The sequence below is a fragment of the Quercus robur genome, chromosome 10 (genome assembly GCF_932294415.1).
Source record: "Quercus robur chromosome 10, dhQueRobu3.1, whole genome shotgun sequence".
Classification (NCBI taxonomy): Eukaryota; Viridiplantae; Streptophyta; class Magnoliopsida; order Fagales; family Fagaceae; genus Quercus; species Quercus robur.
Window position 1 is genome coordinate 30,566,353 of NC_065543.1, and position 8,864 is coordinate 30,575,216.

General features: G+C 33.9%; 1 long non-coding RNA gene across 1 annotated transcript; it reads right to left on the reverse strand.

The window, feature by feature from the left end:
• Positions 1-351: 351 nt before the first annotated feature.
• LOC126703457 (uncharacterized) lies at positions 352-2,075 on the reverse strand. The gene is made up of 2 exons (XR_007648074.1): positions 1,833-2,075; positions 352-630 (listed from the first exon to the last, which is right to left on the reverse strand). It is a non-coding gene; the product is annotated as an uncharacterized LOC126703457 (long non-coding RNA).
• Positions 2,076-8,864: the final 6,789 nt, after the last annotated feature.

Consider the following 8,864-nt stretch of genomic DNA (forward strand, 5'->3'; position numbering starts at 1 on the left):
TCCTAGTTCACCATATATTCGTGCCGCTGGCATTTCTCGCAACTACCAGCTTAGCCATTGCTAACATGGCCAATGTATACAGCTCGTGACTTATGGAACAGTCTCAAAACAACCCGCTTTGAGGGCTAACAATTTGTCAAAGTCATCATAAAAGCAACCATGACAAATGACACCTAATTATAGCAACTAGCAAAGAAAGCTGCAAGTGTTTTTAATAGGAGGCATAAGCTTGATATGGTGTAATGAAATTGAAGATGTAGACGACAAAGTAACAAACACATAATAGAAAGGCAACTGAACCATAATTCGTGCATATGCGACGTCCATTTCAGCTTGTGTCTGTGAAAGAGATTGAACAGAAGCTAGCAAAAAATAGTGCAACAAATGGTTAATTACAGAAACTTATCAGTGTCTTAATATTACACCCCGTAGCTTGAATAAGATATCCGATATCAAACTTAGGTTTTTGGATCCTTACAGAACAAGTGTATAGTTATTATTAGTGATTCAGCTCAAGATCGAACAGACAATGAGATGGAGATAGGGTGCAAGAAACTGTTCACTTGACAAGGGTGGCATGGAAACCACACACCGAATGAAAAACCAGTACACCTTGGAGCAATTATCCAGCTGCATATCAAAAGAAGACTGCCAGTGAGATTTCTTCATATCTATTGAACAGAAAATGATGATGATCAATGTAACCGGTTAAGTTCAAGGAGGCCATGTATTTGTTGGGCTTCCACCCACGTATCATAGTGTTCGCTTACAGATAACCGAGAGAGAGAGAGAGAGAGGAAATATTTGCGCACATTTCTCGTGGTAGCCGAGACATGACAAGGCATACTAACTGAGTTTGGCATCAAAGATGTTAAACATTTTTCATGATAACCAAGACAAGACAAATATTAAGAATTCCAAAAGATGTGCAAATTGGTTCATGACAAGCTCATGGAGCAAAAACTGTCTTTGCAAAAAGATTAGAGATTCTAAATGGCATTAAAATCCTAATATCTTAACATGGCCAAGCATGATTCTTGACTTCAAAGTCCAATTTTCTTCATGAAAAGAAACCATTTTGGTGAAGGGTCCATGCTAATTGTCCAAATGAACAAGTGAGCATAACCAAGTTTTCAAATAAATAACAAATGTCCTTATAAGACCCACATTTGGACACAATGCAAGTTCACACTAGTGGAAAGTCAAGGTCAAAGAAACCTTTGGAATGCACAAACAAAAATGGTTTTTGACACCAAAAGCTCAAGGTCATCCAGACTCAAGTGACAAATATACTCGAAAACAAGGATTTGTTTCATTCGGTAAAACATCAAGCACATGGTGAGACCGAAGGACTACTGTGCATTATCTTGGGTTCACATTTGACCACGTATCAATCGAGAGCAAGCAACCACTGCAAAACTCTTTAAAAAGCTTAAAATGGCCTCATTGAGGCAATACATCATACACATGGTGGGAAAGCAATGTAACCCATAATTCATGCCACCTTTGAAGTTATGACAAGGGCCCATGATTTCAAAGTCGCTACATCCCAAATTAGTGGGCAATCATCATCAAAAGAGTCAAGCAAACACCAAGAAATTCAAAATTCCAATAGAACCAAAACCCTCCATGGTTTGAAACAATGCAAAATTTCTGCTCTACGAAACTTCTCAACCACACAGATCAACAACCAATCAATAACAATGGAAGCAAGCAAATTACAGGAAAATTAAAATTCCAATAGGCCGAAACCTCATGAGCGGAAACAATGACATAATTGTGCATAAAAGGCTTTAACACACTATTCATAAAATGAAAAGAAAAGCTCTTACTCTGTAGTGCTTTTCATATTGAATATTATGAACTTAGAACTTGAAGAGTTGATGAAAAATGGTGTTGTTTTCAAATTTTGGGTAAGGGAGTAAATGGGTTTTATACTTTTATGTGGGTGATTTTGGTCATGCATTTGGGTAGACATGGCAAAACGGATCAGAATTTGTTGACCCGACCCAACCTAAAAATACTTGACTCGAACCTGAATTTTTTGACCCGAAGCAAAAACGGGTTGACCTGTAACTAGACCTGATTTTTTTGCAAGTCAACCCAACCCGTTAAAAAAAATTTGCTAAAAAAATATTTAGACTACATCCTGATAAACCAATAGTTAATAGATTATAGATGTTCACACTTCACATGAGACAACAGACAAGACAAGACAATCACTAAGAGCTTCACATTCAATTTGAGCTTCACAACCACTAAGTGCTTCACAGACATGAGACAAGACAAGACAACCATTAAAAGATAATGTCATTCAATTTTATACGATCACACTTCAGAGCTCACACACTAGACTCACTAGTAGTCTATTATTCACTTTTTACTAACACACTAAATGTCTAGACTTAGCTTGTAGCAGCTGACTAGCTGTAATTCAAAGGCACAAACGTGACAAACCACAAAGCTTCTTCTACTCTTGCGCCTCTACCCTTCCTTTCACACTTTCACACAAAGCTTGAAGTGTTCAGTAATCAGTTTCACACTTTATTGACTTTTGCATAATTAGTAAAGCTGATTAAGATGGTTTGCTGGCTTACTTGTTTTGTTTGTTTTAAGATCTCTCTTTTTAATGTTGGAAACTTGTAATTATATGCATTTTGACAGTGAATTATTAACATTGAAAACTTTTTTCATCATGAATTTATGACTATAAATAATTTTTTTCATGCTCAAAATAATCAGAATTTGCGGATATTAACAAGTGGCATTAAGTGCAATTTATTTCCTTAATTGATTTTATTCATTCTCTCTAAATAGGTTGTCATTGATTTGTTTTTGTAATTGGGAAAAAAAAAGAAAAAAAAAAGCTTGTTTGAAAATACGAGTCAATCCGACTCAACCCACAACCCAATTGACCTGTTTAAAAATTACCCGTTTTGACCCGCGACCCGATTGACCCGACCTAACTTGTCCGTTTTGCCACGTCTACGTTTGGGTTGGCTTATTGTGTTCAGCCAACACGAGCATGGGTCAAATTTGAAACGTTCTAATTCGGTGGTGTGGCCATGCTGTATATAAAGTGATTTGTTTATGAAAAGTTTGAGAAAACACTTGTTTATATTTGTTTGTTTAGTAAACAATGTTGGGAAATTTAGATCCTGGTTGATAGAAATAACAAGTTTCAAAACCCAAGTTATTAATTAGATTTATTATGAATAAACCTTGTTAAAACAAATAAACATCAATATCATGTCAATATCATACATAGCGGAATAGTAAATAAAACAAGATATGATGACCTAAGAAAACCAATGAAACAAACTAGTTTTATAGTAAAAAAACCTAGGGGGAAACCTTCCCGAAAAGCAATTCACTATAGTAAAGAGAAGTTTCAGATGTAGTACAAAACCTTTGTCCCTAGATTCTACAATCCCCGTAGATGAACTTACCGCAAAATCCTTCTACCGCTTCAGAACCTCTGAACTCTTCAATATATGAACACCACCATTTTGCACGGATCCCAGTACGTGACTAACTCCAACAACTTGAAAGTGTTGTTAGCTGCAAAGTTCTTTATTTCATCAATAATGAAGATCAAGAAGTACTTGGTTACAAAACTCTAAGATGCAAAAGACGCAGTAACTTCTTACTGAGAGAATAAGGCACTAGGTCATTTTCTGCATGTGTTCTTCTTGTGTTCTACATATATAACGTTCTTTAAAATAAGCCTTATATATGTCTAGGATTGTGAGAAAAGAAACCCTACACATACATGTCAGTTAGGGCCAAAAATCAGATCTAGAAATTCTGATTTTGTAGATTACGATAGATTCAGCTTCTGTCGAGCTTCGTTCTTAAATCTCGATAGATACTGTTTCCGTCAAGGTATCTGTTGAGTTTTAATGAACAAATTTTCTTCACTTGTTTCTTAGTCCAATCTTCATGGCTTTAACACTTGACTTGAACTCTTGTTTCTTGAAGTACTAAACCCATTTTAGATCTACCTAATTACAAGTAAAGTGCATTTTGTCAAAAGATTAGCCAATAACATAAAATATGTCCTTAACAAACAAGTCAAGTTTAAACTCAACTTTAGCCTCCATCATTAAACAGGCCAAGTTCAAATATAATAATGTGTTTGTAAACAAGCTTGTGAATATAAAGACTCGAATTAACCATATATAATACTATATAGGGTAAATTGCAAATTACACCCCTAAAGTTTGGGGTTGATCGGATTTTACACCCAAAGTTTCTGAAACTTGATTTTATACCTTGAAATTTGGTTCCGTTAACAATTTACCCCCCACGATTAGTTTCTGCTGTTATGTGACATGTCATCTTGCTGATGTATTTTATTTTTGCCAAATCAACCCTAAAACTACGTCATTTCAGTGATGACTAAGTGAAGAGTTGGCATACATCAAAACTATATCATTTCAAGATTAAACTTAAAGCACATTACTCTAGCTTAAATAGCACCATTCTGAACAAATTCTAAAATCTAAAACAGGACCCACGGAACCCCACGAACCCAAACCCATCAGTTCTTGTGAACCCAGGCAGCGGTAGCAAGACTCAAATTTCAATATGTAGAGTGCAAGAAAGAAGAATGCTTTTTTACTTTGGCAAATAGAATGTGTTTTATGTTGGAGATTGCGAACATCTTGTCAAAACTAAAACATAGCTTAAATCCAAATGCCAAAAGAAGATACCCAGCAAATGTATGCTTCAAAGTTCCAAGATATTGGCCAAACATGAGTTCCGAGGTTAACATGATGGTTGACTAAGTACATGCCCAGAGAAGTATAGATAGATGGAACCTATACCAAGCATCCCCAGCAAATATAAAAGTCAGTTGCCAGAGCCATATGTACAATGAACAATATTGAGATTAAGCATGGATAACACTAGGCGTAGGGTGAAGAAACAATGATAAATGAGACAGACTACTATCAAAACATGGTGTTTCTACCGTTGCCTAGACGCTTGGAGCCTTCACTGTCGCTGTCGAGGCTACTTGGAGCCGACACCGATGGGTTTGGGTTTGTGGGGTTTGAATTAGACAGATTTGTTTGTGGGGTTCTGTGGGTTCTATTTTAGATTTTAGAATTTGTTTTGAACAGTGCCGTTTAAGCTAGAGTAAGGATTTTTTTTTTTCAAAATAACATCATTTTTCAAACAATTTTGTTAGTTAGCATGTTTTCAAAACTATTTAGGAAACTAATGTCTCAAGTGCAAAATACTCAATTTTGGAGTGCTAAAATTGAGTCCATTGAACTTGGTTTCATTTAAATTGAAATCAAGCCTTACAGACTCGATTTCTTAGCCATGCTCTCTATCAACACTCTATCAACAAACCCAACGAAACAAGAAACGTGTTCCCTCAACAAACCCAATGAAACATCAACAAAGATCCAGAATCAAGAAACCCACCCAAAGATCTAGAGAGAAACATCAACAAACCCCATCGCCGTCGCTGGAGCCTTCGCTATCGCCGCTGGGTTCAATCGTCACCACCTCTGTCTTCGTGGAAGGTTTTTTTCTTCGTGGAGGTTTGGGTTTCTGTCTTCGTGATTTATGGGGGTTTATTTGGGTTTTTGGTTGTGATGATTTCTGGGTTTCTAGTTATGAGTGAGAGAGATGGAGTGTAACAAAAAGGCACGGATGAGATTTCAATTTCACTAAACTCGAGTTCTACAAACTCAATTTTTATGCCACAATCCTGAAATCATGTTCACTAAACTCAATTTAGCACTCCTAAAATCGACTCCCTTACACTTGAGATGTTAGTTTCCTAAATAGTTTTGAAAATGTGCTAACTAACAAAATAGTTTGAAAATTAATGTTATTTTGAAAGAAAAAAATCCCTAGAGCAATGTGTTTTAAGTTTAGGCTTGAAAGGATGTAGTTTTGATGTGTACTAGCTCTTCACTTGGTCATCACTAAAACTACGTAGTTTTGGGACTGATTTGGCAAAAATAAAATACATCAGTATGATGATGTGTCACTTAATAGCAGAAACTAACTGTGGGGGGTGAATTGCTAACGGAACCAAACTTTAGGATGTAAAATCAAGCTTTTGAAACTTTAGGGTGTAAAATTCAATCAACCCCAAACTTCAAAGATGTAATTTGTAATTTACCCTATTATATATTTATATGTATACTTGTTTAAAAATGTAATTTTATAGACTTAAAATTAGGTTATATAAGTTTGTAAATTGGTTCATGTGATATAAAATTATTATTTTTAGTTTATTAATAATATAAACAATCCATTTGTACTAAAAATTTATAAATTTGTGAACGGATAAAACATTTTAGTCTTGATTTTATTATATACTAGTCGCTAAACCCATGCAATGCACGGAAAAAACTATAGAATGAATTTAGAAGAGAATATCATTATATTTAAGTTGAAATAGTTAGCATAATAATAACTAAAAAAAGAAGAAGAATATTTAGCATAAATGTATGAAATGCTTGTAAAATACGAGATGACATTGATAATATAATGTAAGATGCCATTTGAAAATTATTGATATAACTATCCAATGGACATTGCATTCATTCTAAAATAAGTTATAGTCATAAATAACATTTTTTTTTTAGAAACAAATCTTAATAACATTGTATAACCAAAAAAAAAAAAAATGACATAATAAAATGACTTACAAATTAAAACATATATTCATAGATAATTGCATTTTTTATAGTATATTTTCTTTATAATTTATAATTGTGAGACAATAAATATAATAAGTAGGCTTAAAAAGAAAACATAATACATAAACCTTTGAATTATTATTTTTAATTTTTTGTGAGTAATGATTTATTAGCAAAATCTAGCAAAAATTTATATTTTCCTTAGCATTAATCTTTGTTCTTTATTGTTTGTTCCATAGCAATTTTTTTTTTGGAAACAAATTCATACCAATTATTTTAATAAGGCTAATGGCAAATAGTTAGAAACCAACGGAAAATATATGTGAAAGATGAAATAATAATAATATTCATACTAAATGTAACACATTTAGTATTTAATGATTTATTAGTAGATTGTAACACTTTTGCAAAAATCTACCCCTCCCCACGTGACTATCTCCTCCCACTGTAACTCTTTTTTCATCTCTTTCTTCTTCTCTTTTCTCCTTTTTCTTTTCTTCACTGTCAAATCCTTTGTTTTCCTTCTCTTATAGTTATAGTACTGGTCTTTTTTTGTTTTCCTTTCTTAATTATTGTCATTCCCTTTTCTTCTTTGACATTCTCCATCAATTTTTTTTTTGGTTCTCTCTCACAGTGCCCTCTGTAACTCTTTGTCATCTCTTTCATCTTCTCTTTATTTTTATTTTCTTTTGCCCACAATAAGATCTACTGCCTTTCTTCTCTTCTTCTTCTATTAAGTGCTTTCAAAGTTGAAAAAGAGAAACAGGTTTGGTGGAGTTGGGACCGGAAAAGTTGAAAAGAGAAAACTTCAATTGAGAGAGAGATTTGAGGCCTGATGCTGAGGGAGAAACAATTAAGAAGATGAAAAGAAGCGTACCTTAAAGCAGTGATTGGGTTTTTTGGATCATTAGAGATAGAGACCGTAGTGGGAGAGAAGGAGGTTTCTTGTCACGACCCAAACTTGTATTTCAAAATTTAGAGCATGACCGACATGTTAATATCAAGTTTACCTCAATACTAACACAAACCAGCTAAAGTTGAAGGTGCTTATCAAAAAGGGTTTCTTGTATTCCTTTTTATTTCCTTGCATAACAGCCATAATATCCAAAATTGATAAAAACTTTGAAACTTCATTTCATTTCAAACTTTGCAAGATTACAACTTGGCTATAACTTAAGATATTCTTGTAAATATTACATAACTAAAAGTTTAGCAAAACTCTTATTTACAAGCCTAATCCCAAAAACATACAACTAGGGTTCAAAACAAACTAAGGTTCCGAAAAACATCTGTGCTTAAAAGGATCAAGTACATCATGATTCCTTCTATACAACAAAAGAGCTAAACTACTATACAACAAAAATACAATACATTCTAACAAACGAGAATCACGGATTTCTTACCACCTCTAATACTCTTGCTGCTTTCAGGAAAGAACATATGCACTAAAATATAATAGGGTGAGTTGCAAAGCCCAGTAAGGTTTTAAGCTCTATGAGCATTTAATAAAAATTCATGTAAATCAAATATTTTATGGATACACCCACTTTAATAAATAATCTTCATATTATCAGGGATGAAACCATGTTGAGGTTGAGGGGGGTTGTGGCCCCCCCCCCCCCCCCCCAAAATTTTTTAAAATATTAAATAGTAGGTATATATTTAAGATTTTTGAAAATAAGTCCAAGAAAAATTATATTTGCCCCCCTCAAGAAAATTATATTTGCCCCCCTCGACTTCGAATTCTAGGTCCGTCCCTACATATTATTCTTAAAACAACTTATGAATTTTTAGATGAAAATATATCATTTTCCTTTCATATAATAATAAAAGGACATACTAAGGAACTTAAAATAATTCAGTAACCCTATCTTTAAATAAACCATAAAATACATTATCATAAACTTTCCATCAGACTTATAACACATTTAACATACCTTTCTTATCATCATACTTTTCTTATAAATTCCAAATAGCTTGCTAGCTCATTCATGATACATATTAGTCAGTTCAATTGTAAGTTTATCACAACTTTGGGAGGCTTCCAATACATTTATTCAAGCATCCAACATTCCCCACAATGCTAGGAAATCCCAAGATCATATCAGAGAGTATGACACCTCTTTTGGTGTGATCATATCATCAACCATGTGGGTCGGTTGGCATCCTCCACAAGTTGGCCGCCCCAAGCGAGGG